Source organism: Ascaphus truei, chromosome 1 (genome assembly GCF_040206685.1).
Source record: "Ascaphus truei isolate aAscTru1 chromosome 1, aAscTru1.hap1, whole genome shotgun sequence".
Taxonomy (NCBI): domain Eukaryota; kingdom Metazoa; phylum Chordata; class Amphibia; order Anura; family Ascaphidae; genus Ascaphus; species Ascaphus truei.
The window spans coordinates 457,782,478-457,795,027 of record NC_134483.1 but is presented as its reverse complement, the minus strand read 5'-3'; the positions used below and the strand labels follow the sequence as shown (position 1 = coordinate 457,795,027).

Here is a 12,550-nt window from a genome sequence, read left to right as displayed (position 1 = left end):
TGCATTTCTGGGCAAACCATAATATTTGAGTGGTTTTATCTTCCACAAATAGGTGAGGTAAAGGAAGTGAATCCCTGATGGATGCCCTTAATAACGAACAGTGTAGCAGTAGATGTATAAATATGTAAACAAATCAATCCCACTTGAAAGGGTGCTTGAATATGGAACAGTCCTTTAAAGCTCAATCTCCAACATACAAGTCCAAGAGCCCAATATTGTGTGGTGTGCAAAGTCAATGTGTAATCACCTTAATGCCGTCCGGAGCTCATGTGCAAGGGAAAAATAGCAGCTGACCTTAACCTTCTGGATATGAAATCCGCATCGGCGGTCGCCCTCTGCAGGGTAGGTATATCCAGTCTCGAAGCTCTGTGGTATACAGATAACATTCAGACACGCCGCACTGGCTCGATGCTGACCGAAGCTCAGTTCTGGATGGAGAATCTGCATCAATGGTCGTCCTCCGCAAAGTAGATATGTCCAGTCCCGTGGCTCAGAGGTATATAGGTACACTTAAACACACCACACTGGCTAATGGAAAAACAGCAAACAGCTTGTAGTCATCGGTGATGTATTAAATAGTTATATACAGTCGTTGCATAGTTACATAGTAGATGAGGTTGAAAACAGACGTACGTCCATCAAGTTCAACCTATGCTAAATTTAGACAACAGATACTTTATCCTATATCTATACTTACTTATTGACCCAGAGGAAGGCAAACAAAAAAACCCAGAGTCATATTATCCAATGATATCTCATAAGGGGAAAAATAAATTCCTTCCGGACTCCAAGAATTGGCAATCGGATTAATCCCTGGATCAACATCCTTCCCATGTATACTTATTTGGTATATCCCTGTATACCTTTCCTATCTAAAAAGATGTCCAACCTTTTTTTTTAACAAATCTATTGTATCTGCCATCACAGTCTCCGTGGGTAATGAATTCCACATTTTAACTGCCCTTACTGTAAAGAACCCTTTCCTTTGTTGCTGGTGAATTCTCCTTCCCTCCAACCTTAAGGAGTGGCCCTGAGACCTTAGTACTGCCCTTGGGATTAATAGTTCTTTTGAAAGCTCCTTGTATTGTCCCCAAATATATTTGTATATAGTTATCATATCCCCTCTGAGACGCCTCTTTTCTAATGTAATTAAATCTAATTTAGCTAGTCTCTCCTCATAAGTTAGATTGTCCATCCCCTTTATTAATTTGGTGGCTCTTCTTTGCACTCTCTCTAGTTCCATAATGTTTTTTCTTAGGATTGGTGCCCAAAATTGTACTCTATATTCAAAGTGTGGTCTTACTAATGCTTTGTAAAGGGGCATAATTATGTTTACTTCCCTTCCATCCATTGCCTGTTTGATGCAAGATAAGATCTTGTTTGCCTTTGCAGCTACTGCATGACTTTGGGCACTATTGCTAAGCCTGCTGTCTACAAGCACTCCTAAATCCTTCTCCATCAAGGATTCCCCCAATTTATCCCCATTTAATTTGTAAATCACCTTTTTATTCTTGCATCCCAAATGCATAACCTTACATTTATCTGTATTAAACCTCATCTGCCAATTACCTGCCCACGTTTCCAGTCTCTCCAAGTCCCTCTGAAGAGAAATTACATCCTGCTCTGATTCTACTACCTTACACGATTTAGTATTATCAGCAAAGATGGAGACTGATCTCAATGCCAACCTCAAGGTCATTAAGAAACAAGTTAAAAAGCAGGGGTCCCAGTACCGATCCCTGAGGTACTCCTCTCACAACTTTAGCCCAACCTGAAAAAGTTCCATTTATGACAACCCTCTGTTGTCTGTCCTTTAACCAGTTTTCAATCCAGGTGCATATATTATTACTGAGTCCAATTTTCTTTATTTTGTACACCAACCTCTTGTGTGAAACCGTATCAAAAGCCTTTGCGAAATCTAAGTAGACCACATCAACCGCATTACCCTGGTCTAAATTCCTACTTACCTCCTCAAAGAAACAAATAAGGTTAGTTTGGCATGATCTATCCTTCATAAATCCATGCTGACTATTACTAATAATTTTGTTTTCCATTAGGTATTCCTGAATATTATCCCGTATTAAACCTTCAAGTTGTTTCCCCACTATTGAAGTCAGGCTTACAGGTCTGTAATTCCCCGGTTGTGATCTAGCTCCCTTTTTAAATATAGGCACCACATCTGCTTTACGCCAATCTTGTGGTACTGAGCCTGTGGAAATGGAGTCCTTGAATATTAAATATAATGGTTTGGCTATTACTGAGCTTAACTCCTTGAGAACTCTTGGATGTATGCCATCGGGGCCAGGTGCCTTATTTACTTAAATGTTTTCAAGTCGCTTATGAACTTCTTCCTCAGTTAACCAATTGTTCATTAATATGGAGGTTGTGGCTTCCTCCTTCGGCACTACCATTGAACTTGATTCTTCCCTGGTAAACACAGAGGCAAAGAATTTGTTTAATACCTCTGCTTTTTCCTTATCTCCAATAGTCTGCCTACCCATCTCACACTGAAAGGGTCCTATATTTTCTTTTCTCATTTTTTTGTTATTAAGGTACTTAAAGAACATTTTAGGGTTGACCTTACTTTCTATTGCAATCCTTTTTTCATTATCCATTTTTGCTAATTTGATTGCCCTTTTGCAATTTTTGTTACATTCCTTATAATTCTGATACGATGTCTCCATCCTTTCTGACTTAAAGAATCTAAACGCCCTCCTCTTCTTGTCCATTTCCTCCCCTACCTGTTTATTTAGCCACATTGGTTTTGACTTATTTCTTTTATACTTATTACCCAAGGGTATACACTGATAAGTGTGCTTTTCTAACAATGTTTTAAAGACTGCCCATTTATCTTCTACATTTTTCCCTGCAAAAACATCATCCCAGTGTATTACTTGTAGATTAGACCTCAGTTGATTAAAATCTGCCTTTATAAAGTTGAAGGTCTTTGTTGAACCCAAGTAATCTGTTTTTTGATAATGTATTTCAAAAGAGACCATGCTATGATCACTGTTACCCAAATGTTCCAGGACTTGAATATTTGTTATTACTTCTACATTGTTTGATATGTCCAAATCCAGTACTGCCCCTCTCCTGGTTGGCTCCTTGATAATTTGGGTCATATAATTGTCTTTAAGCACACCCAAAAACCTGTTTCCTTTTGTTGTAATGCTAATCTCATTTCCCCTGTCTATGTCTGGATAATTAAAATCCCCCATTATGCAAACATGACCCAGTTTTGATGCCTTCTCCATTTGCAAATGTATTTTAGCTTCCTCAATCTCACAGATATTTGGTGGTTTATAGCATATTCCCACAAACATTTTCTTTATACTTTTACCTCCACTGCTAATTTCTATCCACAAGATCTCTACATTTTCATCATTCCCTTCATAAACATTATCCTTTATAATAGGTTTTAAATCAGGTTTAACATCAGGTTACTCCACCTCCCCTTCCGAAAAAGGGAATAACCCTCTAAATTAACTGCCCAGTCATGAGTTTCATCCCACCATGTTTCAGTAATGCCTATGATATCATACTGCTCCCTTGCAGCTATTAATTCAAGCTCCCCCAGTTTATCTATCAGGCTTCTTGCATTAGCAAGCATGCATTTAAGTTTTTTTTCAGCCTGTACTATTATCTTACCTGCTCCTTCCTTTCTGTGCCCACTTAGTTTAGTCTTTAGAATTTTTCTAGTATTATCTGTATTTACTATGGGTGTCTTGCTGCTTGTCAAACTCGCACTTGCCCCCATTCTACCTCCATACCACCTTGTATCCTCATCTATTCCATTTAGTTCATTATCTGTTTAATTCCCCTCCCCCCTCCATCCTAGTTTAAAATCTCCTCCAACCTTTTTAGCATTCTCCCCCCTAGCACAGAAGACGACATGTATACTCACATCCAGACCGGAGAGTAGAGGCTTTCTGTTTCCAACGCGTGCTTCAATCCAGGAAAAAAGGTAAATGCAGAGAAGGGGAAGTGAGCACTGCGATCGTGAGAATTAGGCTGGAGGCAGGATAAAAAACATTTGTTGATTGGGCATATTAGCCAAAGTTAAAAAAACAACCGTTGAATCCTCTGATGCGTTTCCCGCCTCTCGGAGCGCTTTTCAATATCTATAAAGCAAGCAGTTTAAATGTTGTAGGGGAAGAGCGCGGGGCCTCTGCAAGCACGGCGACCCCCTTACAAAATGTCACGCCCCCCGTTTGTGCACCCCTATTCTAGTGCACAAAGTATGTTAGAGTAACACCACTTTATAAATATGGCCCGTAGTGTTTCTATAGTAACCAAATGCCTTGGAGTGTTGTTAGGATTTTTACCTTAGTGTTTTCGTAACTGTTGTGTACGCAGAGATTATTATTCAACCAGAATCTGTCCCTTTTCAAGATGAGGCAGCGAAAAGAGCACATTGTTTTCCAGGTAGGATTAGAATTAAACAGACCAAAAAAATAGAAACATACTCATTTGTGAGGAAGCAAATAATTGAATATGTTGCATTGATGGTGATTGAATGTTTTTAAGGACACCAATTACATTGACTAGATTACATTGTCCCACTATGTGAAATTACCCAGATTATGAATCAGGTGTACAGTATGTTCCGTATGTAAGATACTCATTCCAAGACAGGTTTATGTGAGCCAACAATACAAACACAAGAACAAGCCTGTGTGAGACCAACACTGCAATACACAGCATCAACAAACAGGCACGTCGATAACCTAGCAGTGTTTATTGGTGCTGATTTGAAAGGGGGTATCAAAAATCAAATGGTAAGAGAGCAGCATGAAGGAAAAAGCAGAGCATAGATGCCAAGTCTTTCCAGAATGAACTGGTTTGTGACTGTCTCTCTCTCTGTACTCTTGGGTTACACATATCCATGTACCGTACCTTCCACATCACACAGGAGCATTTCATAGACCGATTTATCAGTCCTCTACACGTATCAAGTTTGAACTATAAATTCACATAGGATGCTTATTTACACACAGGTCAACACATGGGTCAAAGCCAATGCATTTTGGAGGCTTGGTTAAGCCCGCTTGTTTATTTTCTTGTGATGAGTGCAGGACACAGATGTTGCAGGACACAGATCTTGCAGGACTCCCTGTCTCCGCGGCTAAAGAAGCTTAAAGCCGCAGCACCGGAGATAGTGCTGCCACGGTCACGCTGCGGGCGGGGGTAGGGGTTCCATGCTTTCGGATCCTCCGTAGCGATAATCCTCCAGCACCGGGACCGTTGCGGTCCCACGGCTTGTCTCGGTGTCGAAAACAGTACGTCTTGCTACATCTCTAGATACAGTTCTCTAGGGAGCTTTTGCCTGGAGCGCATGAAACAATGCAGTATTAATGAGTTACCGAATGAGGAAACTAATCAATGAATGGAGATGCAATTTTATTGCAATCATGTACAGTACAGTTCTCTTTGTGGCTAAAACACTTTAGTCTGCAGGGCCCTATTATACTTTGAGGGGATAAAAAGAATACCCATTTATCATCTATTAATGGTAAATTAAAGACAAAAGCAGCCCTGCTAGTGGAACAAATTATGAACATAACATAAAAACAAGACAATGATTTCAAAACAAAATGAATTATAAAAGCATTTAATTATTATGCACATTCTGCGTTTGTGTTTTCATAAAAGATTGGAGATCTATACACTCTGAGAGCATTAGGTTTACCATCCCCTTTGATCTACAGAATGGGTAATGTGTCAGTAAATAAAATCACAACGATTACAATGGCAGTAAATAGCATTCTTATCGCCTCATTTGCATAGGATGCAATAACCATATTTTTATCAATGGAACGGATATTGGAACTAACAATGTACGTTTAATGCTCCGTGAACTTCCTTGTTATGTAAAGAGGAATTGATTCAAAATTCCTTTTGTCATCAGAACATTATTCTGCTCTCGCTCCCTGGATAATAATAGCCACATTGTGCAATCAGGGCCATTCTATATTCTCCTATACTGCTAAGCCTAGGTTTACTATTGTATTATAAGGCAAAGGCCCTGGGGGCGTTGTGTCATGTATGTACTTTGAGGAAAGGCATCAAACTATAATGTTGAAATATGTATAGATCTAAATATATATAATCTTGCTCCCCTGGCATTGTTTGTTACATGTAAAACAAATGATGACTAAATTACAGGTCAGGTTTTCAGGAGATCCTACAGTAGCTGCAGCACAGATGGTTCAGTCAAAGCCTCTAATTCAGCCACCTGTGCTAAAGCAGGGATATCCTGAGAACCTGACCTGTTGGGAGAGGGGGGCTTGAGAACTGGAGTTGACCACCCCTGGCTTAGTGTGTGAACGCTGACCACTTATGTTGACCCCTGCTTATCTATTTAGTGTAAATATTGGATGCTTGTTGCAAGTAATGAGTAAAAGCAGCCAAACATTTGAAATCGTATGGTGTTTTATTTATTTATATATATATATATTTTAATAAATCCGTTCTGTAGTATTAGATAAAACTTACTGCATTTTTTTATTATTATTATGCAACTCTTAATGCCATTTTTAATGAGCTTTTAAACATCCTTTGATTTCTATAGCAGGCTTTAGCCCACCTCCCAGCAGTGCAACATATTTGCAACACTTCCCTGTTTGTTATAAATTGTTGCCAAAATTCCCAGCAGTTTGAGCTGCAAACTGTAACAATAGATAATGTTACCTTCGTAATATAAGGATACATTTTAGCAGCGAGATACACTGGCTGAAGCAGCCATGATGTTACTGTCGCACAATCAGGATTTTGACAGATTTAGAACAGGAACACCAAGCGATTGCCAGTTTAGGTAAGAATGTAGAATTATACATTGTCACATGCTGCACATATACAAATAAGAGGGATGTAGTATTTCCCCTTGAAACATAACAAAATAATTCCAGAAATTCCTGTTTTAAAAAAGCAATCCCCACTAGCATGTGACTGTAAAACTCATATCGCTAGCACCTTGCCCCCTAAGGCTAAGGCCCCGGTATCTCCGCTGCAACGCGCGCCCGCGAGATTGGCGGCACGTGCAGCCGATTACCTGGTCTGCAGCTCACTGCAGGAAGAGAGACCGGGGGGGGGGAGGCGGGGTAGTGACGGGGGTGCGGCCATGACGTCACCCGGCAGGTTCGCCCTCATTGGCTGAACCGCCGGGGGGCGTGCCGTATCGCTCGACGCGAGTCCTGTTCTCAATTCTATTGAGACCAGGAGCAACTCTCGGCCCAGCGCTGCGCCCCCCCCCTCGCAGCGGGCCCAGCGCCATTGAGGGGAGGGCTCTCGTCCGTAGGCAGCGGGGTCAAGGCCTAAGCAAGCACTGCTGTCTCTTCTTTTTTTTTTTTGTATTCCAAATCATGATTTTCTTCATCTCTAGTGAATGAAGTTACCATGGTAACCTTTAGACGGGATTGGGCCGCTCCATTTTAACCTTCCGGACACGTCATTTTTGCAAAAGCTTTTAAATTAAAAAAAAAAATACAAATACAGTGTTGGAAAGAGCAAGAAGAGATCCTAAAGTAAATTAAAAAAAACGCGCCCATCACAGACTGCTGCTTTAAAAGCCGTGCTCCATATTCTGATTTAGCACAGTTAACACTGTTGCTTTTGCTAGCAGCAGCAGCCAAAAACATTTCACTTTGATTTCATAATATTTATTAGTCCAAGAACGGTGTAATCATTACCTTAAATCAATATGATCATCATCATCCTGCACTGTACTTGTTACGCAGTGATCCACTTAGTACAACACCCTCTATGAAGCCTCTGTTGTAGTCGGATGTAAGTTACCAGAACAGGCTCCACAAGCTCATTCCCTCTGATATTTGCTAACATCACTATCGTTTACTATTTGTTAACCACAAGGTCAATTTCATACCTAGAATGTCCTGTGAGGAAACTCTACTGTGTACTGTTCTGTAGGTCTGTAGCCTACAGCAGATCAATGGCTTTAATTCTTTCAAGTCCAGTTTAAAGTGCGATGCCACTTCAACTAGGCTCCCACAGTGATTATTGATTATCTTTATTACAAACAAGACACTACTGTAGATGGAGTGTCTCGGTGAGTAAAGACACTGGCTCTGTGAACAATGATACTGAGTTTGAAGCAGGGCAACATTATTTATTATTTATAAAAATGTTTTACCAGGAAATAATACATTGAGAGTTACCTCTCGTTTTCAAGTATGTCCTGGGCACAGAGGTAAGATGACAAATAATACATGGTTACAAATACATAGTTACATAAGTGAGCAGTGTAAAAAGACATAGCATGCACCGTTAGAGATAATATATATTATAGGCGTGTGTAACAGTTACAGACCAGATTAAAATCTGAGACAGCTTTAGTTTTGAAAGAACTTAGACTGGTGGTGGATGTGAGAGTCCCTGGTAGATTATTCCAGTTTTGGGGTGCACAGTAAGAGAAGGAGGAGCGGCCGGATACTTTGCTGAACCTTGGGACCATGAACAGTCTTGGAGTCAGATCTCAGATGATAAGTGCTGCATGTGGTAGGGGTGAGGAGCTTGTTGAGGTAGACGGGAAGCTTGCCCAGAACGTATTTGAAGGCTGGAACATGGTTCAATTTCTGGTGTCAGCTCCTTGTGACCTTGGGCAAGTCACTTTATCTCCCTGTGCCTCCAAAGGCACCAAAAGCATAGATTGTAAGTTTTATGTGGCAGGGACCTGTTGCTGCCAATGGAAAAAAAATCAGCATCAGTTTGTATTCTTTTACTTCAGGTAAAAAATAATACATAAGAATCCACAAATACAAAAAAGCCATATTTTTTTTGAAATTTGGATTTACAAGAAGTTTAAGGAGAGGATACAGAAACTTAAGAAAGTATTGCACATCTAGATTAGTAGAAATAAACACACAAATACGTCCAATACACATGGATAAAAAAAATCCGTACAAGCTTCCTGTATTGTTAGTTATAGTATACAGCATTCGTGCCCTGGTAACCCAGCAGACTGAGGGTAAGGTTAGGAGTACTGTGGCAGGAGGTCAGGCAATAGTCCACACGTGTGGTTTCAGGTTAAAGCAAATCTTGGGTGGCTTTATTTCTCCACAGCATAACTAAACATGTGGGCACACTGTCCCTTTAAGGCATAAACAAAACATAGCAAAATAAATCCTGCTCCACATTGGGAGAACTTACTAACATGGCAAGCCTATCTATCAGGCTGGCTGGCTAATCCATTTACCAAACTGTTAACATAAATCAAACAGTCAGAAAACAATATGAACAGTTCTTACTGTGATTTCAGAGATATAGTTGTGAATCCATCTGCATTGCAGCTCGTCTAGGATAGCTCTGAGACAGCCACCTGATTACCAGCAAAGACTTCCTTATATCTCATCATGCTGGTTGTCAGGTGTCTGCTTACTTCCTGATTGCCCAGCTTTTTCTCCTGGGTTAACTTTCTGAGTGCTGGATGCAGGACTCAGATATAAGTTTGTCAGGCATAATAATCAGTACCTGACTTCACCCTGTCACAAGTACGAATAAAGATCCAAACATAAAGACTTCTTTTAGTGTTCAAATCGCCTTATATTTACTCTTTCCAACTAGATATTTACATACCCTTAAAGCAACACTAATATGCTTCACAATATATATATATTTATATAACAGGGCTGGCTTAATGGCGATGCAATTTCTATTTTTTTTCCCTGAACCGGGAGGTCCCCTGGAGCTGCTCCATGGACCCCCCTGGTTCCTGCAGTACCGGCACCAGGTAAGAGTATTTTCCCACCAGACACAAAATGGCCATGGGGTCAGGCCCGCTCTGGCAGCCAATAGATTGTGGGAGGTTTTTGTGTCGAGCCAAAAACTACTAATATCTAGTGAACCAATAAAAACACACATACTGTACATGTTTTGTTTAAATGAAAAATGATAAAATATGCATATATTGTAGGCCAGTCCCTTTGCAATTACCTCAAGGAGAGGAATTAGCTGCCATTTAAATTAATTGTAGAAAGTGTCAAAAGCATGTTCCATTGTCAGAATTACAGAAGTTGATGTGCATTATACAGTAAATATGAATGGAGAGGGCGGTGGGCTGAACATTTAGCCCCCAGATCATGTAGTTATTCTGATGTTTGTGAGACGATTGTGTCTTGACTGGGAACACACCCGTTGCTGAGCGCTTTAGAAATGCTGGCACAGCTTGCTCCGGGGCTGCGGCCTGTCTGGAATGAGACGTCGGTAAGCAGTTCTATAACAGAATCTCTTTGGTAATCACGTACAAATGCCACACGCCCACAGAAAAACACCAACGGCTGTTGTGAAGAAGTCCTGCACTATATTCGGATAGATTGAAAACTAACAAATCTGCAAACAGGGAGCCCCCTTAAAAAACAAGCTGGAGTCGTTTTGTTAAATGATAAATGAGACACTAGGTTTGGGCTGGATCTGCCTTGTGACCATTTCACTGCCAGAAGGGGCCTGCAGCGCATCTGGCAGGAAAAGGGTTAATCCTGGAAAGGGTGCACAAAAATGCAATGCCTCAGAAGTGGATATTGCCATTGGAAGTAGGGACAAGCATTACTGGAACATTTTAATATTCATCTTCAACAGTTGATTATGAGATATGTTCAATGTAATATATTCATGATCCCTTCCTGACAAATTATATGCTTTCCCCATATATTAACATGTCAATAACAAGATGTATTTGGAAAATACTGTACAAAGGTCCCTAATTAACATTATCAAAAATAAGGGAGCCGCTGATATACTCGGCTATCCTCTAAAAAGAAGCACACTTGTGGTGCACCCCGGTGTGCTTCTTTGTAGAGGATAGCTGGGTAGATCAGCTGCTCCCCCATTTTTGATAATACTGCAACTCAGCACACAGGAAGCACCCATTACCATCTTAGGCAACTGGGCACAATCATATTTCACTTCACTTAATGTATCAGTTGCTAGTGAGCGGTGTGTTCGATCTTTGTTGTATATCCCTATTTAATATGCTCTAAAGCAATCTTCCCCTTGCGTAGGAATATTTTAGCTCCATTTTACATTAGTTGAATAGGGTCAAAAGAGTTCATTTTAATGTTTCGTCTCTTAGAAAGTAGGTATGCAATAATTATTGCAGCATGCCACCAACTGTGTTATCCTTATAGCACAAAAAGCCCTTTAACCAAACAGAAAAAGAGAATCTGATACTATATTATTACTGATTAGGACCAAAGTGACCTGCACTACACAATCGGCATAAACCCTTAAATTCACTTATTTTGTACATTTTTGCTAGTGTGCCTTGGTTAATTATAAGAAATATTTACAGTAGTGAGTTTAAAAAAAAAAACATGAACACACATTTCATTCCAAACAAAGTAAATACTCATACATGAATTTGACTTTCAGCGCACATTTGTATAATTGTTCTGTGAATTATGTGAATCTGGGTAGTACAGTGCGCAATGTGGTCATGCCCTGTTCTTGTGTAACACAGCAGATATTAAACAGTGATCTGGGAATGTTCACTATACCGGGATATACTGCAGAGTGGTCCCATGGTTACTGCAATAAGGATGCAGCTTTCATCTTTGTTCCACGCACAGTGACCGATATTTGAAAGCTTACCACAGGGACATAGAGAATGAAAATGCAGCAGATTTCTAAAACTTCCATTGACTTCCATTGGGGTGAGGGAATTATTTTCATGGAGACAGCAGAAAAATTATGACATTTTCAGCTAAAAATCAGGGAGTCTCCCTTAGGGAGAATTGGTCATTATGGATCAATGTGATAATAACACTTTATTACTATTAGACACTTCAAGTGAAAACCGTACTGTACAGGGAAGCGAAATACACAGGCAATTACCTCAGTCTCCAAGACTTTAAAACCTAAATCTTTGGTGCCTGAAGCAAAGTGAGATAAAGTGACTTTTAGTACTGGGATATACAATATCTCACGCACAGAAGCCAATGCTTTCACCACTATCCAATGTCTCATCAGTTGTATGGCAGAGGTTATGAAGCTGACTGAAGCTGGTTTTCTAGTTGCTGATCGCACTTTGGTTTCCAGCTCATGAGAGTAACGCAGATGAAGCCAGGCTGAACTGGATGAAATAGCTGAAAAACTGGTACTAAGCAGCAGCGGGCCTGGCAATTAAAGTCGGTATGCTAGATATTTCCCGCAGTATATCAATCTATGCTTGTCTTCTTTTTGACCATCACTAATATAGATGTAATGTTTTGATTGCATATTTTAATACCACTACATATTGGAGCTGCAAAATGGTGCAGTTGAACCCTGGAATACCCCTAGTTTATCATTCTGCAAAAAACAAAGTAAGGGGAACTGCTGCTTTAAATCGTGTTCTCTGGGGCAGTCTGCAGCTGCTCTGTTGTTTTCATGCTTTAGAGATGTAACCATTTGGTATATAACCTACATTTATGATTAGTGTACATCATGGAACCACCTCCATTTACTGATTAAAGATTGTAAGCTCTCCGGTGTGGGGATTTCATATCCTATTGTCTGATTTTATTTGTTGCACTTATTGTACTATAATTTTCTATACTGT

At 40.1% G+C, this 12,550-nt stretch overlaps 1 protein-coding gene and 1 long non-coding RNA gene across 12 annotated transcripts in view; one reads left to right on the top strand and one right to left on the bottom strand.

The window, feature by feature from the left end:
• FAM13A (family with sequence similarity 13 member A) overlaps positions 1–12,550 on the top strand; it is a 229,449-nt gene that overhangs the window by 131,889 nt on the left and 85,010 nt on the right. The gene's annotated exons all lie outside the window — the stretch shown is intronic.
• The window catches only part of LOC142463282 (uncharacterized), an 8,526-nt gene continuing 4,080 nt past the window's right edge, over positions 8,105–12,550 (bottom strand). The window contains exon 2 of the long non-coding RNA XR_012787403.1: positions 8,105–8,695. This is a non-coding gene — a long non-coding RNA (uncharacterized LOC142463282). The remainder of the gene's footprint in view (positions 8,696–12,550) is intronic.